This window comes from Dendrobates tinctorius, unplaced genomic scaffold, assembly GCF_039654945.1.
Source record: "Dendrobates tinctorius isolate UK_male_01 unplaced genomic scaffold, ASM3965494v1 ptg000070l, whole genome shotgun sequence".
Lineage (NCBI taxonomy): Eukaryota > Metazoa > Chordata > Amphibia > Anura > Dendrobatidae > Dendrobates > Dendrobates tinctorius.
Genome location: NW_027361738.1, coordinates 71,394,305 through 71,411,993, shown reverse-complemented (window position 1 = coordinate 71,411,993; position 17,689 = coordinate 71,394,305). Strand labels below are relative to the sequence as shown.

At 47.2% G+C, this 17,689-nt stretch overlaps 1 protein-coding gene across 4 annotated transcripts in view; it reads left to right on the top strand.

Moving 5' to 3' along the window:
• The window catches only part of CACNB2 (calcium voltage-gated channel auxiliary subunit beta 2), a 383,897-nt gene that overhangs the window by 180,610 nt on the left and 185,598 nt on the right, over positions 1–17,689 (top strand). The window lies entirely within an intron of this gene.

Sequence of the window (17,689 nt, the reverse complement as noted above, 5' to 3'; positions counted from 1 at the left end):
TCTCTTCTGCCTGGAGGAATAAGTTCAAGTTTACACTTACTCTTTGTTTTTGTTTTTTTTTTTTGTTTTGCAGCTTATCCAACTGACAAATCTCATGAATATTACGGTGTCTAAATCTTTTCATTTTCTGCATTTTCATATTTCCGCCTTTTTTTTTTTCAAGAACCATAACATGGTAATTTTTCTGCTGAAACATACTTCAGTTGCACTGGCAACCTATCATCACCCTGTTATGTAGCAGAAAAGCGGAAAGAGGAGGGTGATGGGTATCTGAAGATGATGATGTCACAGTGATTGACAGCTGCATTCGGGGCAGCACGGTGGCTCAGTAGTTAACCTTGCAGCACTGGAGTCCTGGGTTCGAATCCCACCGAGGACAACATCTGCAAGGAGTTTGTATGTTCTCCCCGTGTTTGCATGGGTTTCCTCCGCGTTCTCCAGTTTCCTCTCACATTCCAAAGACATACTGATAGGTAATGTAGATTGTGAGCCCAATGGGGACAGCGATGATAATGTGTGCAAAACTGTAAAGCGTTGCGGAATATGTTGGTGCTATATAAAAAATAAAGAGAGAGAGAAGTGTTTACACAGCAGCGATCGGAGCTCACTCAAGTCGCTGCTGTTAGAGGCGGGATCCGTCTGTATAATATCACTAGCTCCTGCCCTATGTGAAGCAGGCTCAGCTCCTATACTCCCATGCCTATTGCATGATGAACATATAAATTACAGATGGCCTTGTTTACCTCTGTTAATTGTATAAGTGGGGAGGAAGCAGAGGATGTTACGGAATATATGACGGATCACCTAGTCACAGCTGGATGATGTTAACTCTGACAGCGACATTGTCAGTTTAAGGGCACATACAGACGACTGTATAGTATGGACGATGATTGCATCACAATTCTCAGACAGGGAGGTGACTCTCCTGACCCCAGCATGACAGCTGCATAGGAATACCTGCTGTCAAGCTTGGATCAGACGAGCATCAGCCAGTCCGAGCACTGCAGTGAGTTCTCGTCTGTGTTATACGACCATCTGACTGCTCCCTATGTCAGTGTCCTGCACAGGCTGGTATGCCTTATCACAAATAACTAAGGGGGATAATTTTTGGACATAAAAAAAAAACATGAAAAGTATGTCAGTTCAATGTTATTAAATGGGCTTTTGGTTACTACGGTATCAGGTTATCATCCATTTCCTCTAGGTCAGTTTTACATTACTAAAAGGCTGTGTTTGTATAAAAGACCTTGAAAAAGGGTTATCTACAATCCTAAGAGACTTCCGAGTGTTACACACATAACTTCAGGGCAGTTGGAGACTTTTCATTATTGCAATTCTCGGCGAATATATAATAGTTGCAAATGGAATTTTTAGGAAAAATTAGATCATCTCTAGTGCTATTACAAGATGCTATTCTATCAGTAACGCACCTACATCCATCATATCCGGGCATTCTCTTCCCCGCTTGTGTCTGGGCACACTATCAACCATCTGGAAGCGGCCGGTGTAACCTTATCTGTTCGCTTGGTGTTATTTACAAAGAAGAAAAAAAAAAAAAGAGGAAAAAAAGTGCATTGAAAGTCGATCCCAGGAAATTCAGGATGTTTATTTATTTTTTTTTTTGTTAATTGATGACTAGTAGACTATATTGTCGCGGGTGTCACGTTACACGTCCGTCCGGTGCATGCACACAACCTCTTTGTCTTGTTTTCTTTTGTTTTTTTCCTGTCTGTGCATTCGGGAGGTTATACTGTTACTGTTACCAGGCAACGCTCTGCGGCTGTGTGTGTAAGTTATAAAGCCGGGAGGATAGGCAAACAAAAGCCATTGATATTTTACATCAAGGTCAGTGTCTATTTCAGGTTACTGCCAGTAAATATTGCTTCTAAGCATATTAGTGGCAGGAAAACAAATTAGTTATCAGCATAAAGAACCTCAATGAGCCGAGTGTGAGATATCGGTACATAGCCATCCCATATGGATAGATAGCCAGCAAGGCGGTATTACAGAGCGGAGGTTTTATTTCTGGGAAATATGACGATATATTGAAGACTGAGGATTTGTTGTAGAATTGTAAGCTGAGAGGACAATCAAACTGAAAAATGAGGAAAAAAGACAAACTTAGAAACCATAGACACCTGCAGAAAACAAAAACACAGTATTTATGCAATGTGTGAACACAGTCTTATAGACTCAAAAAAAAAGCCAGATGTCATGTAGTGAAGCAACATAAAAATGAGACCGTTCTGCGGCTACGACCGTGAACAAAAAAAATAAGTCCACAGGTCCCAACTAGGGATGAGCGAAGGTGCTGGGATAAGGCGTTATCGGAGTCTGCTCGGGTGGTAGCCGAGTGTCCAAAAATATTTTCAAGTCCCCGCGGCTGCATGTCTCGCCTCTGTTCGACAGCCGCAACACATGCCGTTATTGCCTAACAAACAGGTAACCCCTGCATGTGTTGTCACTGTCAAACAGCCGCGAGACATGCAGCAGCAGGGACTCAAACATTTTTCGAGCACGACGAAGTCACTCGGTCAGCACACGAGCACCTTATCCCAGCACGTTCGCTAATTACTTGTCCCAACTAGAGATGAACAGGACGCACAGATGAGGTTGTGCCAAACCTGGCCAATCAAAAACCGCTCCACAGATGCAGTAAGGTAAGATAACCTGATGGACGGACAGACTTGTCAGAATAGAGAAAGGAAGGTTTGCACAGTTTAGACAGGTGTCAGTTACTACAGTGGGGAAACAGCTGAGAAAGTGTAGTGGATGTGCAGTACCTTGGGTTGACCATTAGAGGGCAGGGAGGAGTGTGAGCAAAGGACTTGACATCAGCTTAGGAAACCGTTGGTCATGGGGGCGGAGTTATAGGGGACCGGGAATGATATAAATTTGACAGGAGGGTTCCAGAAAGTTCCAGTCCCCAGAGGGAGCTCAAGTGACAGGAGGACTGCGACAGTTTGTGCACTGTGAGGAAAACCAAACCAAGGGGACTGAGGAGAGAGAACGTCAGGGGGGTGGTCCTGACACAAAGGTACCGCAGTATAGACGAGGCACCGAGGTGAAGCATACCGTATAGAGAGAGACGACTGATCAGTAAAAGTACTGTTGGTTTACGGGCCTAAGGCTGCCACAGTGACGGATCTGACAGGAGCGTCGAAGAGTGAAGAGGGGACGGTATGTATATGTACGTCCCCGGTGTAAAGTACGGTGTGTGGGAAGCGGCCCTGGAAACGGAGGGCCGATAAGTGAAGTGAATTGAAGTGCGGTGTACTTCTGAGGCTGTCAGGCGGACGGCAAGAGAATAAACTTGGATCTGTTGTACCCGAAACCTGCCTCATTTTGTGTCTGTACGTCACTACGCGGTATACAGAGGGGCCACCCCCAGCTCGGCCCAGCACCTTTACACATGAATCACGATCCAGCCGCCAGGTAGCACTGATCTGGATACTGGATCGGGGTCCTGTGAATCGATCCACTCATGTCTAGTCCCAACTGTCCTGGATACGGAGGACAGTCCCAGATTTAGGTCTACCCCTGATTGTCTCTTACTGCCACTGCCTCTAACATCTCTACTACGCGTGATAAATGACTTGTCACGCTTTCTGTTCTTCAACAATTGGGGAGATATGGTCTCATGATGATCTTCCTTATCTATATACTGTATATGTCCCATGGATGTGGCTTCCCCTTATGAGTCAAAATAAAAAGTCCGTCTATAAGTGTGCTCCGCTGTTCTTGCAGACCCAAACTACTATAGAATGTCTGTTCAACAGGTACACCGCCATAAATCGTTTTATGCAGGAACTGAGGGCATCTGAATGGTCTTTTGAGGCGATTAGAAAGGTTTTGGGATCCCAACCTCCATAATCTACAGCACAACAAAAATAAAAGGCAGCATCTTTTCAAGATGCGCCCTGCATGTAGTGCGCATGTAGGGTGTGGGTGTAAGCGGGCTCAGGAGATGAGCCCGCTTCATACACAGTGGATGTTATACATGTGCCTCTAGCAAAAGCGATCATAGTTCTCTCTGATTGCTGCAGTTTAAATACCGCTGTCGGTCTGTGGCACCAGCATTTTAGTGGCGCACAAGCGCAAATGGAGATCTCGGCATTGAAATCTCAGGAGATGAGATTTCAGCGCTGAAATCTCATCTCCCGAGATAGTGCCGAGATCTCCATTTGCGCTTGTGCGGCAACCATTTTCCAGGAAGCAATCCACCGCACAGGCATGGATAGAATGGCAGAGCCCCCCACGCAGCACGGGAAAGAGCCTGGCGGCGGCGTCAGGCACCGGGGGACACAGCGCGGTGGCGGCAGCACCCGGGGGACCCAGCGCTGTGGCGGCAGCACCAGGGACAGAGTGGGCGACAGCACCCCGGGGACAGAGTGGGCGACAGCACCAAGGGGACAGAGTGGGCGACAGCACCAAGGGGACAGAGTGGGCGACAGCAACCCGGGGACAGAGTGGGCGACAGTACCAGGGGACAGAGTGGTAAGCAATAAGACGCCTGGATTATAAGAAGCACCACCATTTTATTAAAAAAAGTTTTTTCCTATTTTTCTCCTCAAAATTTGGGGTGCGTCTTATAATCCGGAGCGTCTTATAAAGCGAAAAATACGGTACACTATTTTTTATTACAGTTCCAAATATTTTTTTTTATTTACTAAAGTGTTTTTTTTTTGTTTTTTTTTAAACCTACAATTTTGCCATTGCCGTAATGATACTGACCTGGAGAATGATATTGTCAGGTCATTTTTACAGAAATATAAAGGCAAAATTAAAAACCAATGGCGGATTTGACTTCTTCACTCTTTCACCGCACATTTATCAATCCCTCTTGTGACTATATCGATGGAGAAACACAAAAATTATTGCTCTTGAAAAAAAGGAGAGAAAAAAATGATGCAAAAAATGGCACAAAGTGAAAGGGGTTGCATATTTAAAAAAAAATGGGGTTGGCCAGGATCAGGAAATGTGTGACAAAAAAGGGGCCACTCCTGTCAACAGGCAGCGTTTGGCATTGCAGTTGAGCAAAATTCACTTACATGACGAAGAGTTGGGTTGTGTATGTATTATTATTGTATTTGCACCCTTTTTTTATGTCTGTTATTTTGCTGGGTTTTGTCTTTCTTTTTTTCATTTGCGCCCCATTCTTCTTTAATTTGCAACTTTTTAAAGTCTGTTTTACATGTGTTCACTTATTTATGTTCTCCCTTGTGGTCTGGGTTTGGGGTTCCCAGATGTTTTTGACTTTTCATTGTCTCAAAGTTTTTGTGCAAATTTTACTCCAGTCCCCCATGCCATGATTTTATGTAATTTTTTTCACAAAGTTTATGACGCTTTTACAGGAACATGCAACTTTTTGGCTCCAAAAGGACGTAAAAGACGAATATAAATTCCAAAAATGATACTCCCATTCATCATTTTGCGTTTTCTTAAGTTTTTGTTTTTTTGACCAAACTTAAAAATGCTCCTATTTTTTGTCTTTAGATTTTTTACGACATTTTAATGCAAAAACAAACAAACAAACTGTACGTTTGATAAAACGTTGCAAGGTGTGTGCTAAACCTTCAGGTGTACATAAAATCACACTATGAAAGGGACTGGAGAACATTTCATAAACTTTTCAGAAACTTTTTAAAAGTTCCAATTCATGGATCAGCCAGAAACAATTTGAAACCCCCAAACCCAGCCCCACCGTGCCGAATGTAAAAAATAAACATGAGAACACGTATGAAATAGACTTTTCAAAAAAGGCACAAATGGGGGAAAAAAAAAAAAAACACCAAAAACTATACAATAATGAATGGAGCCCTTAGTTTTTATTATACATGTCATGCAAATGACTAGGAAAGTGCGAGAAGACACTAAGATATACAGAAGCAGAATCTGTCTGCGGGAAGAGATTGATGTCTTTGTCTTTTTCCATTTCACATGCTGCCTGGTCTCATCATTTCAGACATAAATGACCTTGCAGATGCGTAAGAGAAATACAAAGCAGTAATGATTTCTGACGGTGTTTATGGCTGATTTCACTGACGCGCTGTCAGAACGCGACGGAAATGTATGCACGAAACGCTGCAAAGCACCAACTAGGTGTAGCCTAATGGACCGTGGGGCTTTTACTACAGCGGCACCAGCAGAGCAGTAGTTTTACGCATATTTCACTAATTTCTAACAGTTTATCCGTCCAGCAGCAGAAAACCCATCTGTCTCCCTAAAGTCGATATGCCCTCTGTGTCCTATACTTCACCAGATTTCACAATACAAGCTGCGTTCATGATTAAATGATCTGTTGGACCGGATGAGGCTGGTGTAGTTACTATGAAAAAAGGCCCCCATCCATATCCAGCCTTTATTAACATTTTCCCCACCTAATGTTGAAATGAGCACTATATGAATCCACCCCTGGCTCATCTTAATATCAGGATTATGCAATCTTAGGTGTCTGTCATAGTTTCCTATTTCCTATTTGGTGCAGTACACGTTTTCCCTGTCTTGCCTCCTGGGGAGGGGGTTTGGGGTTTAGCTCAGGGCTAAACAGGAGACAGGGACAGGTCGGGGACTTGGGCCTCACTACCATCAAGTGTACCCCCAAAGTTAAGGAGAGTCAGGGCAGCCCCTTAGCCTGAGGGGCAGTTCAGGGGCTCAGATTCCACGTCTACTGATAATGTCACGGGTCAGTAGGGGGAAAACAGGAGACGTGGGCAAAAACCCATATTAACCCCCGAGGGCCAGAAAGGAAAAAGGTTTATATAAGAAAGTCCAGACACTGAAACAGATCCAAAAATGGATCGTGACACCTGCTCCCACAATTGATGGCCAGCTTTCTGCCTATGCACAGTATACACAGAAAGCGGTCAAGTCAGTGCTGTGGGTGGGGTTATATAGAGTTGAACATTGGTAAATCTGCAGTGGATAAAACAGTAACTTTATCAAAACTGCAACAAGCAGCCCAGTAAATGATATGTTGCTGGAATCGGGGTCTCTTCCCCTACACCATGCTTCTCTCAGATGAGGCAGCAAAAACATGGTGATGGGTTCCCTCTAAATGATATCTTCGTCTCTTCTACCTCTGTCTGTACAGAAACATAGCGGTTTACGCAACAGCATTAAAACCTGATATTTTAGGTCTGAAATTCCCGGCCTTCTGAGTCTGGTGACTGAGGACAAGGAACTAGCAGCTGTTTTTCAATATTAAGATGGAATGGTATTTGTGTCTCTTGTTAAATCCATGATTGACGTAATCTGCCTAAATCTCCTTACAACAAAACAATCATTTTGAAGCACAGAGCGCAGCGGCCAGGAGTCGTCACAGTGCGACAGTAATGCAATGCACGTAGGCTGGAGGACTACTACACGACATAATACAGCCATCAGCCAGAACATTAATACCACCGACAGGGAATCCCACCGGTTATCTCATTACAGTGTGTGTCGCGTGGGTTGAATCAGGCAGCAGGTGAACAGTCAGTTCTTGAGGGTGGTGCAGGGAACAAGAGCAAGGGATCTGAGCGACTGCGACAAAGACCAAATTATGATGTTTACTCTCCAGACGACTGGGTGAGAACATCTCCAAAATGACAGGGCTTATGGGGTGTACCTAAGGGTCAATCATAAATTGTACCAAGATCGGATTAAAGTGTATGGACTGGCCGGCGGCTCTCCCCACCCGAGCATGGTGGCTTCATGTATTTCTATGCAGCTGTCACTCTTGGGTAGGGAGAGCTGCCGGCCAGTCCGTGCACTGCGTTCCAATATTGTAAGATTTCTCTGGCCATCTAACTCGTACCGTATTGTGTTATGGTTATCACCTATTCAAAGTGGTCCAAGGAAGGACAACTAGTGATGCGAAGGGTGAGCCATGACTAATCCATATATACCCAATATACACTGCTCAAAAAAATAAAGGGAACACTAAAATACCACATGCTAGATATCTCTGAATGAAATATTCCAGTTGCCAATTTTTATTCATTGCATAGTGGAATGTGTTCAGAACAATAAAACATAACAATTATCAATGTAAATCAAAATGAATATCCAATGGAGGTCAGGATTTGGAATGATACTCAAAATCAAAGTGGAAAATCAAATTACAGGCTGATCCAACTTCAGTGGAAATGCCTCATGACAAGGAAAATATGCTCAGTATTGTGTGTGGCCTCCAAGTGCCTGTATGACCTCCCTACTGTACATTGCCTGGCCATGCTCCTGATGAGGCGGTGGATGGTCTCCTGAGGGATCTCCACCCTGACCTGGACTAAAGCATCCGCCAACTCCTGGACAGTCTGTGGTGTGACGTTGGTGGGTGGAGCGAGACATGATTTCCCAGATGTGCTCAATCAGATTCAGGTCTGGGGAACAGGCGGGACAGTCTATAGCTTCAATGCCTTCATCTTGCAAGAACTGCTGACACACTCCAGCCACATGAGGTCTGGCATTGTCCTGCATTAGGAGGAACCCAGGGCCAACCACGCCAGCATATGGTCTCACAAGGGGTCTGAGGATCTCATTTCGGTACCTAATGGCAGTCAGGCTACCCTTCCGGTGAGCACATGGAGGGCTGTGCGGCCCTCCAAAGAAATGCCACCCCACAACATTACTGACCCACTGCCAAACCAGTCATGCTGAAGGATGTTGCAGGCAGAAGATCACTCTCCACGGCATCTCCAGACTGTGTCACGTCTGTCACATGTGCTCATTGTGATCCTGCTTTCATCTGTGAAGAGCTCAGGGCGCCAGTGGAGAATTTGCCTATCCTGGTGTTCTGTGGCAAATGCCAAGCGTCCTGCGTGGTGTTGGGCTGTGAGCACAACTCCCATCTGTGGACGTCGGGCCCTCAGACCATCCTCATGGAGTCGGTTTCTAACCGTTTGTGCAGACACATGCACATTTGTGGTCTGCTGGAGGTCATTTTGCAGGGCTCTGGCATTGCTCCTCCTGTTCCTCCTTCCTTGCACAATGGCGGAGGTAGCGGTCCTGCTGCTGGGTTGTTGCCCTCCTATGGCCCCCTCCACGTCTCCTGGTGTACTGGCCTGTCTCCTGGTAGTGCCTCCAGCCTCTGGACACTACGCTGACAGACACAGCAAATCTTCTTGCCACAGCTCGCATTGATGTGCCATCCTGGATGAGCTGCACTACCTGAGCCACTTGTGTGGGTTGTAGAGTCCGTCTCATGCTACCATGAGTGTGAAAGCACAACCAACATTAAAAAGTGACCAAAACATCAGTCAGAAAGCATTGGTACTGAGATGTGGTCTGTGGTCCCCATCTGCAGAACCACTCCTTTATTGAGGGTGTCTTGATAATTGCCAATAATTTCCATCTGTTGTCTATCCCATTTGCACAACAGCATGTGAAATTGATTGTCAATCAGTGTTGCTTCCTAAGTGGACAGTTTGATTTCACAGAAGTTTGATTTACTTGGAGTTATATTCTGTAGAGTTGAGCGAAACGGGTCGAAAAAATTCAAAAGTCGCCGACTTTTGGCAAAGTCGGGTTTCATGAAACGAAACCCGACCCTAGGATGAGGTCGGCCACGAGGTCGGCGACTTACGCGCCAAAGTCGCGTTTCAAAAGTTTGTTTTGCGCTCTTTTTCAGCCAATCAGGATCCACGGACACTGTGGGCAACGTGAAGACATAGGCACGGGTCACCACCATCTTTCAGAAGGGCATGCAAGTGATTGGCTTGCTTTGGTGGGCGTCACAGGGGGTATAAAAGGGCGTGCACGCCGACCGCCATCTTACTTCTGCCGATCTTAGTATAGGGAGAGGTTGCTGCTGATTCTGTAGGGAGAGCGTTAGGCAGGGAAGAAGACAAAAAAACTGCTTCTGCTGCTAGCGATTTGGCCTGCACAACACACAAGTCACTGTGTGTGCAGTGCAAGGGGAGGCTATATTGTGGTGTATCAGTGGTGTTGGTTGTTGGGCTGCCTTCTAAGGCTTCCTGACACGCTGGCATTGCTGTTTACCCACTGCTCCGCAAACTGCTTTTTTAAAAGCAATCCGATCTCCCTTATCCTCTCGTCACTTTGGTCACAGGCAGCTGTGCCATCGAGCGTGTCACATAGCGCTCAGATATCAGTGGGCCGCACACAATCCACAAGTGTCCAGTGTCCAAAAGTGTACGCAGAGATTCAAAATCTCCATTATCCTCTCGTCACTTTGGTCACAGGCAGCTGTGCCATCGAGCGTGTCACATAGCGCTCAGATATCAGTGGGCCGCACACAATCCACAAGTGTCCAGTGTCCAAAAGTGTATGCAGAGATTCAAAATCTCCATTATCCTCTCGTCACTTTGGTCACAGGCAGCTGTGCCATCGAGCGTGTCACATAGCGCTCAGATATCAGTGGGCCGCACACAATCCACAAGTGTCCAGTGTCCAAAAGTGTACGCAGAGATTCAAAATCTCCATTATCCTCTCGTCACTTTGGTCACAGGCAGCTGTGCCATCGAGCGTGTCACATAGCGCTCAGATATCAGTGAGCCGCACACAATCCACAAGTGTCCACTGTCCACAAGTGTACGCAGAGATTCAAAATCTCCATTATCCTCTCGTCACTTTGGTCACAGGCAGCTGTGCCATTGAGCGTGTCACATAGCGCTCAGATATCAGTGGGCCGCACACAATCCACAAGTGTCCACTGTCCACAAGTGTACGCAGAGATTCAAAATCTCCATTATCCTCTCGTCACTTTGGTCACAGGCAGCTGTGCCATCGAGCGTGTCACATAGCGCTCAGATATCAGTGGGCCGCACACAATCCATAAGTGTCCAGTGTCCAAAAGTGTACGCAGAGATTCAAAATCTCCATTATCCTCTCGTCACTTTGGTCACAGGCAGCTGTGCCATCGAGCGTGTCACATAGCGCTCAGATATCAGTGGGCCGCACACAATCCACAAGTGTCCAGTGTCCACAAGTGTACGCAGAGATTCAAAATCTCCATTATCCTCTCGTCACTTTGGTCACAGGCAGCTGTGCCATCGAGCGTGTCACATAGCGCTCAGATATCAGTGGGCCGCACACAATCCACAAGTGTCCACTGTCCACAAGTGTACGCAGAGATTCAAAATCTCCATTATCCTCTCGTCACTTTGGTCACAGGCAGCTGTGCCATCGAGCGTGTCACATAGCGCTCAGATATCAGTGGGCCGCACACAATCCACAAGTGTCCAGTGTCCAAAAGTGTACGCAGAGATTCAAAATCTCCATTATCCTCTCGTCACTTTGGTCACAGGCAGCTGTGCCATCGAGCGTGTCACATAGCGCTCAGATATCAGTGGGCCGCACACAATCCACAAGTGTCCAGTGTCCAAAAGTGTACGCAGAGATTCAAAATCTCCATTATCCTCTCGTCACTTTGGTCACAGGCAGCTGTGCCATCGAGCGTGTCACATAGCGCTCAGATATCAGTGGGCCGCACACAATCCACAAGTGTCCAGTGTCCAAAAGTGTACGCAGAGATTCAAAATCTCCATTATCCTCTCGTCACTTTGGTCACAGGCAGCTGTGCCATCGAGCGTGTCACATAGCGCTCAGATATCAGTGGGCCGCACACAATCCACAAGTGTCCAGTGTCCAAAAGTGTACGCAGAGATTCAAAATCTCCATTATCCTCTCGTCACTTTGGTCACAGGCAGCTGTGCCATCGAGCGTGTCACATAGCGCTCAGATATCAGTGGGCCGCACACAATCCACAAGTGTCCAGTGTCCAAAAGTGTACGCAGAGATTCAAAATCTCCATTATCCTCTCGTCACTTTGGTCACAGGCAGCTGTGCCATCGAGCGTGTCACATAGCGCTCAGATATCAGTGGGCCGCACACAATCCACAAGTGTCCAGTGTCCAAAAGTGTACGCAGAGATTCAAAATCTCCATTATCCTCTCGTCACTTTGGTCACAGGCAGCTGTGCCATCGAGCGTGTCACATAGCGCTCAGATATCAGTGGGCCGCACACAATCCACAAGTGTCCACTGTCCACAAGTGTGTGCAGAAATTCTAAAACTCCCCTGTCCTATAGACACCTTGTACCTTGTTTTACATTACTATATAGTTTGTTGGATTTTGTCTACATTTCTACCAAAAATGAGGAAGGCTGGTGGAAGAGGCCGTGGAATTGGGCGGGGTTTGGCAGCTGGTAATGATGGTGTTGGTGGTGGATCTGATGGTAGTGGCAAGAGCAAAATAGGACCAAATGCAGGAGGTGCTGACCCTGCGTCATCGTCTGTCTACATAAGGCCTCGAACGCTTAGTTTTCTAGGAGTTGGCAAACCGCTTTTAAAGCCAGAGCATCAGGAAAAAGTTTTGTCTTACATTGCTGACTCAGCCTCCAGCTCTATCGCCTCCTCTTCTTCAGTTGTAAAAAGTAAAAGCACTGAGTCGTCATTGGAGGCTCATGTTCATGAACCACACCTTTCCTTGTGTCCTTCACCCCAACCAAGATTGAAGGATGACGCAGGCCATACTACTGATTACTCCATGGAGCTGTTTTCACATACCATGCCTCGATTATCAAGTCAAATGGTGAATTACCCAGGCCAAGATGAATCTGACATGGAGTGCACTGATGCACAGCCGCTGATGGATGATTCTGCTGGTACATTCACTCAGAGCACTACATTGTCCTCGCAGTGTACAGAGCCAGATTTTGACCCTGATGAGACTCAGGTGCCCCTTCCCGCACACTATACCACCATACACGGTGACACAGAGAAAGGTGCACATGACATAGAAGAGGAGGTGATGGATGGACAAGGCAACTGTTAGGTGGATTCATAGCTGGCTTAGTGATCGGACCCAAAGAGTGGTCGTAAATGGCTGCACATCCAGTTGGAAGAATGTCTCAAGTGGGGTACCACAGGGCTCTGTCCTGGGCCCTGTATTGTTCAACATCTTTATCAACGATTTAGATGAAGGAATTGAGGGTAAACTGATTACATTTGCTGATGACACAAAGCTAGGAGGGATAGCTAATACTAGAGAAGAGAGAGAGAGGATTCAAAAAGATTTAAATAAACTGGAGAAGTGGGCAGTAACTAACAGAATGGTTTTTAACAGGGAGAAATGCAAAGTACTACATCTGGGCAATAAAAATGAAAAAAGCATATATAGAATGGGAGGAATAGGGCTAAGTGACAGCACATGTGAAAAAGACTTGGGTATACTAATAGATCACAGACTGAATATGAGTCAACAGTGTGATGCAGCAGCAAAAAAGGCAAATGCAGTTCTAGGATGTATTAACAGAAGCATACAGTCTAGATCACGTGAAGTCATTATTTCCCTCTACTCCTCTTTGGTCAGACCTCATCTGGAATATTGTGTCCAGTTTTGGGCACCACATTTTAAAAAAGACATCAACAAACTGGAGCAAGTTCAGAAAAGAGCGACCAGAATGGTGACCGGTCTGCAAACCCTGTCTTATGAGGAAAGGTTGCAGGATTTGGGAATGTTTAGTTTGCAAAAGAGAAGACTGAGAGGAGACTTAATTGCTGTCTACAAATATCTAAAGGGCTGTCACATTGTAGAAGGATCAACTTTATTCTCATTTGCACAAGGAAAGACTAGAAGCAATGGGATGAAACTGAATGGGAGGAGACACAGATTAGATATTAGAAAAAACTTTTTGACAGTTAGAGTGATCAATGAGTGGAACAGGCTGCCACGAGAAGTGGTGAGTTCTCCTTCAATGGAAGTCTTCAAACAGAGGCTGGACAGACATCTGACTGGGATGATTTAGTGAATCCTGCTTTGAGCAGGGGGTTGGACCAGATGGCCCAGGAGGTCCCTTCCAACTCTACGATTCTATGATTCTATGATTCTATGATTCTATGACCCAGTTGTTGACCCAGATTGGAATCCATTGGGGGAAGAGGGTGCTGCTTCCAATAGCTCAGATGAGGAGCATCCACAGCAGACATCGACATCGCAACAGCTGTTATCTGGCAGGCCCGGAGCACTCCAAAGACAGGTTCCAAACATCAAAAGAGTTGCTGGACAGCTTGTCCAGAGGGTCAAAAGATCACAGCGTGCTAGGCCGCAAAATGTCTGCCAAAGTAGGAAGAGTGCAGTGTGGCAGTTTTTTGACCAAAATCCTCATGATCAGGCCAAGGTTATCTGTAAGAAGTGCGCAAAGACCTTTAGCCGAGGGAAAAATCTGAAAAATTTGAATACCAGTTGCATGCTTAGACATTTAACCAGCATGCACTTGCAAGCGTGGACACAACACCAAACCTCAAGTGCCACATGTGCAACTGATCACAACGAAGGTAGTCAGCAACGCTACATTGTTTCCCCCACTGTAAGCACACCGGTTAGCACAGCAGCAAATGTTGAGGTGTCGTTGCAAGGCCACAGCAGTCAGGGAATCCCACTGTTATATCAACGAAAGACTGATTCTAGGCCATCAGAAAGAACACCAACTCCATCACCATCATCAACCCTCTCTCAGTCCGCCCTGTCCACCGCTACTTCCACCATATGCAGCTCTCAAGTCCAGCTCACCCTCCCAGACACTATGAGTAGGTCAAGAAAGTACTCAGTCTCTCATCCGCGTACACTGGGTTTGAACGCCCACATTGCCAAACTAATCTCGTTTGAGATGATGCCCTTTCGGTTGGTGGAAAGCACAGCTTTCCGCGAACTCATGGCCTGTGCAGTACCACGCTATGACCTACCCAGTCGCCACTTCTTCTCTCGCAAAGTCATCCCAGCCCTCCACCATCATGTGAAAGACCGCATTGTCCATGCACTCAAGCAGTCAGTGAGCGGAAAGGTGCACCTCACAACTGATGCATGGTCCAGTCGGCATGGCCAGGGCCGTTACGTGTCCATCACTGCGCACTGGGTTAATGTGGTGGATGCAGGGTCCACAGGGGACAGCGGTGGTGGGACAGTGCTGCCTAGCCCACGGTCTAGGAAACAGTTGGCTGTAGGCGTTCGACCCTCCTCCTCCTCCTCCAGAAGCGACAGCTCGTCCACAGAGCGCAGTCGTACGAGCACTCCATCTGCAGCTGCCACTGTTGCACACGATGTGTCCCCCTATCGAGCAGCTAGTGGAAAGCGTCAGCAGGCTGTGTTGCAGATGATGTGTTTGGGCGACAGACACACCGCCGAGGTGCTGGCCGAGTACTTGAAGCGACAAACTGAGTCATGGCTGGGCAGTGTACATCTTGAGGCAGGCAAGGTAGTTAGTGATAACGGCCGTAATTTTGTGGCAGCCATAGCCCTTTCAAAACTCAGCCACATACCTTGCTTGGCTCACACCTTGAACCTGGTGGTGCAGTGCTTCCTCAAAAATTATCCGGAGTTAACAGCCCTGCTCCAGAAGGTGCGAAGACTGTGCGCGCACATCCACCGGTCGCCTGTACACTCCGTTCGTATGCAGAAGCTGCAGCGATTGCTCCACCTTCCCAACCACCGCCTCATTATCGACATTGCAACAAGGTGGAACTCCACCCTGCACATGGTGGAGCGGCTGTGCGAGCAGAGGCAGGCCATAATGCATTTGTGGGAGGATACACGGCCAGGCACTTTGAGAGCAGACATGGAGTTGACAGGCGTGCAGTGGTCGAAGCTGAAAGACCTTTGTAAAGTCCTTCAGTGTTTTGAGGAATGCACACGGCTGGTAAGCGCAGACGACGCCATCCTAAGCATGAGCATCCCACTTATGCGTCTGCTCATGCAAACTTTGACGCACCTTAAGGAGCAGGCGTCTGCAGCCAATGTTGATGAGGAGGAAGAGGAGGAGGGAATCCTTGATGACATTCAGCCATTGTCTGCTCAGGGACCTCTCCTGGACGAGGTGGAGGAAGAAGAGGAGGAGGAGGATGATGGGGATGATTACTTAGGGGAGGAGGATGCATCTCGTGGGGCAGGTGAAAATGTTGGCGTGGCAAGGTCTGGTACAGGGTTTGTGCGTGACTGGAGGGATGTGGATTTGCCAGAAAGTGCTCCTCCACCCAGCACTCGCAGTGCATCATTAACACTGGGAACATTGGCCCACATGTCAGATTATGCCTTGCGGATCCTAAAAAGGGACCCCCGCATTGCCAAAATGATGAACGATGACGACTACTGGTTGGCCAGCATCCTGGATCCACGCTATAAAGGCAAATTACAAAACATCATGCCACAGGAGAACCTTGACCTAATATTGGCTAATAAACAAGCAACTCTGGTAAATCGGTTGCTTGAGGCATTCCCAGCACACAGCAGCGGTGATGGTTCTCACACGAGCCGTACGGGCCGGGGGCAGCTTGGCAGAGGTGTTCGTGGTGCACACAGCAGAAGTGGCGTTGGAGACAGGGGTTTCATGACAATGTTGTGGACTGATTTTTCAAATACCGCTCACACAACTGGTAATACTGCATCGATGGAAAGTGACAGGAGACAGCAGTTGTCAACTATGGTTACAAACTACTTTTCCTCCCATATCGATGTTCTCCCACACAGGTCATTCCCCTTTGACTATTGGGCCGCTAAACTGGACACCTGGCCTGAATTGGCCCAATATGCCTTACAGGAGCTCGCTTGCCCAGCTGCAAGTGTGCTATCGGAAAGAGTCTTCAGTGCAGCTGGATCAATCCTGACAGAAAAAAGGACCCGTCTGTCAACCCAAAATGTGGATGATCTAACCTTCATTAAAATGAACCACGCATGGGTTTCCAAGGATTTTGTCCCACCTTCCCCTGATGACACATAGGGTGACAGAAAAATGGCTTGCTTTGGTCCACCTCTTCCTGGTACTTCACCTATTTCGCCTTTTGCATCAGTTGAATGTCCAACATCAACATATGCCACTTTCTAAAACTCCCTAACTGTGCTGCCTCCCCCCCATGGCCGGGGTCACCACCTAGCGCACGACACCGTGCGAGTGCCGTTGCCCTGGACAGGTGGGTAGGCCGACTCTTGGGCGCGGGCACTGGCACAGGGTCCCTCATAGTGCAATCAAGTGTCTCTGACGGTGGTGGTGCACACCCGCCGTCAGACACACCGCTGTACTATGAGGGGCCCAGTGCCAGTACCGACGCCCACGAGTGTGCCCCCCTTGCTTGGCCAGGGCCCCAGCATTTGCAATCTTTACCTCTCCCTGCTCCTCCGCTGTGTAATCTGGGCGTCAAATCCATACTGTGCCTGACACCGTCTGAGCCTGCCTCCTGATGTATAGACATATATTTTGAATGTGTACGCTATCCATACATGTTATCCGGGGATACGGTACCCCTTCTAACCTTTGTGCAATGACGTGCAATCCATACTGGGCCTAACACCGTCTGAGCCTGCCTCATGCTGTATAGACATATATTTTGAATGTGTACGCTATCCATACATGTTATCCGGGGATACGGTACCCCTTCTAACCTTTGTGCAATGACGTGCAATCCATACTGGGCCTAACACCGTCTGAGCCTGCCTCATGCTGTATAGACATATATTTTGAATGTGTACGCTATCCATACATGTTATCCAGGGATACGGTACCCTTTCTAACCTTTGTGCAATGACGTGCAATCCATACTGGGCCTAACACCGTCTGAGCCTGCCTCATGCTGTATAGACATATATTTTGAATGTGTACGCTATCCATACATGTTATCCGGGGATACGGTACCCCTTCTAACCTTTGTGCAATCCATACTGGGCCTAACACCGTCTGAGCCTGCCTCATGCTGTATAG